Consider the following 4,314-nt stretch of genomic DNA (forward strand, 5'->3'; position numbering starts at 1 on the left):
CATTGCCCTGACCCCTAATGATCAAATCCTGCTCTCACTCGGACTGTCCAGCCTCTGTGTACAGGGCACCTCAGCCGCAGGCGTGTTTTCGTTTGTCTGCTTTGGGGAGCTCATCTTCACGGGGTTCTGCATGCTAGTGTTTTGGTTGTTTTTCCTCTTCGGTAACCACAGTAATTTCTGGATTACTTCTGCATTATTTGTATACTACAACCTGGAGATGATGAACACCCAACAGCCCTTCTTGCTGTGGATGAAGACGAAGTGCATTAAGTATACGTTTCAGCTAATATGCTTCAGTTTGGGGCTAACTTTCGGGTTTAGTCTGCTGGCAGTTTACCAAGTTTTCCGTAACACGTTTCCTGAAACTTCAGCCAATCTCACCAACAATCATTCAAAGTCCTTTTCCCGCCCCTACGACAACATTCCTGGGAAGCTGTTCTTAACTTTAATGGACACTACTTGGCCCCTTGTTGCCACATCCTTCCATTTCATACAACTTCTTCAGGGTATTTGGAAACATGTCCAGAAAATGAAGAGGACCATGACAGGATCTGGAGTACCCAATCTGAGTGCTCACACAAATGCCAGCAAAACCTTGATGTGCCTCCTGATTCTCTATGTTTTATACTACGTCTCGTGGTGTGTAATTCATTTTGATATTCCACTTTCCAGCACTGGTTTTTTCATGTGTGTGGCAGCATTCTCCATCTTATCTTCAGCACAAGCAGTCACCTTTATCGCAAGGAAACCTAAACTCAAGAAGCAAGCACTGGGGGTCCTCCAAAATTTCAGATCGCCCGCGGCAAAAGCTCAGGGTCAGCCCACAGGTGACATTGCATGTGTGACTTCTCCCCGGTAAAATATGAGGTGATAGAATTTTTATCACTTCCCCATTAGGGATTTTCTACATAAAATGAGAGCTCCTCAGGAAGGTGTTCAAGAGGAAGGCTTTTTTTCCTGCTCCCCCCCCCCTTTCCAAGCTATAAGGTAAAAGGACCCCTGACCATTAGGTCCAGTCGTGGCCGACTCTGGGGTTGCGGCGCTCATCTCGCTTTATTAGCTGAGGGAGCCGGCGTACAGCTTCCGGGTCATGTGGCCAGCATGACTAAGCCGCTTCTGGCGAACCAGAACAGCGCACGGAAATACCGTTTACCTTCCCGCCGGAGCGGTACCTATTTATCTATTTGCACTCTGATGTGCTTTCGAACTGCTAGGTTGGCAGGAGCAGGGACCGAGCAACGGGAGCTCACCCCGTCGCGGGGATTCGAACTGCCGACCTTCTGATCGGCAAGTCCTAGGCTCTGTGGTTTAATCCACAGCGCCACCTGCGTCCCTCCTTCTCCAAGCTATAGAGAAGAGCTAAACTGAAATCTTGCATAAATTCAGCATTTGGGAACACTAAAAAAATTGAATTTGATACTGCTTCAGAAGTTCACATTTGATATAAACTTTTTTTAAAACAACAACACCCTGTTCACATTTGTTGATGCATTGTAGGGTAATAGCCTCAACTATCAATTAGCCAACTGCAATATTTTAAAAGTGTATTTTGTTGAGTTGTATTAAATTATCAAAGAATCTTAAGGCACCTTAATGGCTAATACATTTAATATGGCATTTGTTAGTCTTAGTTGTTTTGTTTTTGCTGCAAGAGACCAACATGGTTTACCCGTCTGGAAAATCTTATAAAATTATGTCATATAGTTTCAGTAATAAAGAAATGTCATGTTTATAAATGTAGGTACTTTGTTTTGTCATCAATAAATAAAAGGCATCTAAATTGGAATAATCTTTTTGTATCTGTGTCTTCTCTCTGGAGTCTAATATAGTTGATTGGTTTGATGTTATGGCATTTCCATAAAGTTTGCTTTCCAGTTCAGGTACTGATGGCAGAGAGAGAAATATGAAATGCTTAACATAATTTATTTAGGCTTCAGTTTTATAGATAGGTAGATATAGATATAATTAGTTTATGAAAACTGGCATATATTTTATATAATTTTATAATTATAAAGGCTGTTTGGAGGATCAGTGGGTTTTCTTTGTCATCTCTGAAGGCCATTTTCAATAGGAATGGCTTGGGAAAACAGGGCGTTTTTATTTTTCTGGAGAGTTATGGGAATGGGCCACAACAATACAGAAAGAATTATTTGGGGTACTGTTTTCTGCTTCCACTGCCATTGCTTTCTTATTATGGGCATTGTGTGGGCCATTGGTGCAAACTGGGCATGAATGGAGAGGGCAAAGAACTGGTAGTGCTGACAGTAGAATAGAATTGGGACCAATTACCTTGCCCTTGTTCCCCACACCAAGTGGGCACTGCACTCATGTGCTATGTTTTCGAAGACATGCCCAAAGCCCGTGGAGATAATAATATTCAAATCCTGCCTTTCCAAAATGAGATCTTTAGGGCAGTTATAATGTGAAGATAAAATAAAGAAAGCAAGGACTCATTTTAGTGTAATTAGCCACAACACACACTGGTGATTTAACGAAAAAATAATTAATGGCTTGTCGATGAACAACTTCACTTACTCTCTGTTAACAAAGCCCACTGCAGCTTCTTATTACGGTTGGCTTCATAGCATTGTGGAAAAGTTGTTTCCTTAATTGAACCCTTTGTGACTTGTTAGAAATATACCTGAGAAATTCTCTGTGCGACATTTGTGCTTAATGAAGTAAGATGTACTAATGAACTACATCAGAAGTTTAGGACTCAATAGTTTGAGAACTAAGATGTGCCACTCATAGACACATTTTGACTTGAATATCTATTGTATACGGTTGCCATATTTCAAAAAGTAAGATTGCGTTATTGAGCACTTTTTTTAGGAAGACCCCAAAAATGTTGAGCCATGTTATCTTCAGTTGTGTTCATGTAGAGTAATTCTGAAGCACCATCCCCATTCCTTCTTCATGCAGGGAAGCTCTCTTTGTTGTAACTTGATGGTATTGATGTATATCATCATCTTCTCACCAATGGCTGACCTAAGGCATCATATCAGTGTCGGTCCACTGCAATATTTGCCCCATATCACATTCAATCCGTAATACAGTTCAATCCATTATACAGTGGTGCCTCGCAAGACGAAAAGAATCCGTTCCGCGAGTCTTTTCGTCTTGCGGTTTTTTCGTCTTGCGAAGCAAGCCCGTTGACGGATTAGCGCTATTAGCGCTATTGGCACTTTAAGGGCTAAAAACGGCTTTTTAAGCCTTGGGGGATTAGCGGTTTTGCTGCTAAAATGCTTTTAGCAGCTTAGCGATTCAAAATAAGGGGTTTTGGAGCAAAAAAAAAAACCTCAAAATTTTTCGTCAATTTTTGTCTTGCGAAGCAAGCCCATAGGGAAATTCGTCTTGCGAAGCGCCTCTGCAAACGGAAAACCCTTTCGTCTTGCGGGTTTTCCGTCTTGCAAGGCATTCGTCTTGCGGGGCACCACTGTACATAGTTCTCAGGGTCTACTTACTCTGTCTGGTGTTTAACACCCACCCAATACTGAATTGGATTAGGGTCATTAGTTATGAGCTTCCTTGGCAAATGTTAAAAAACGAAAGCAATTTAAAAATCTAAATAGTATTGCAAAAGTTGGGTACCTCCCCCTCTCTATGCTGAGTGGTGGTATACCCCAGGTCTTTGTTCCTTTGGAGACATGGCAGAGACTGTCATAGTTTTAAGAAATATGGTTTATTCACCTATTTACACCTTCGGCCTACATGGAGGAAGTCCAGATCTTACAGCACGGTCATTTCAAGAGGGGCTTGTCTGCCACAGCAGTGCAGCCCGCCTTCAGCCAGCCAGCCCAAGATGGATCCCAGTCTTTTTCTTCCTTCTTCTTCTTCCCAGCAACGTTTGCTCAACATCTTGTCACCACTCCTGATGCTGTGGCCCCTGACTGGCTGCTTGGGTGGCCATACACCTTACTTTATGGAGGACAGTCCTCTGTTTGAAAGGCTGATAAGTCTTCATCCAGTTAAAAGATGAAACCACAAGAAGGGAGAGCAGGGACAGCCCAACCATTAGGCAAAATGAGAACACCACCAGTGTCCAAGAAAGACTCAACTCAGCTACTGTACATGGAATGAGAGGAGAGCACAGTCTGTCATTGGTCTCAGGCAGCAAAATGTCTTAGACCAGGCCTCAGCAGGGGCCTTAATGGAGTTGCCCACCAGCTGTTATTAGAGAGTGGACTGCCAGCTGGACCAAGCAGATAACCAATGCCTCTCTTAGAGCAGGAGTGCTCCCAGACCTTTGAAATAATCAGGCAGTAAGACTACTTCTTTAAAAAATCCTTCTTGGACCAGAAGACTTGGCAAGGC

Source organism: Podarcis tiliguerta, assembly GCF_965153285.1.
Source record: "Podarcis tiliguerta genome assembly, chromosome: 17".
NCBI lineage: Eukaryota > Metazoa > Chordata > Lepidosauria > Squamata > Lacertidae > Podarcis > Podarcis tiliguerta.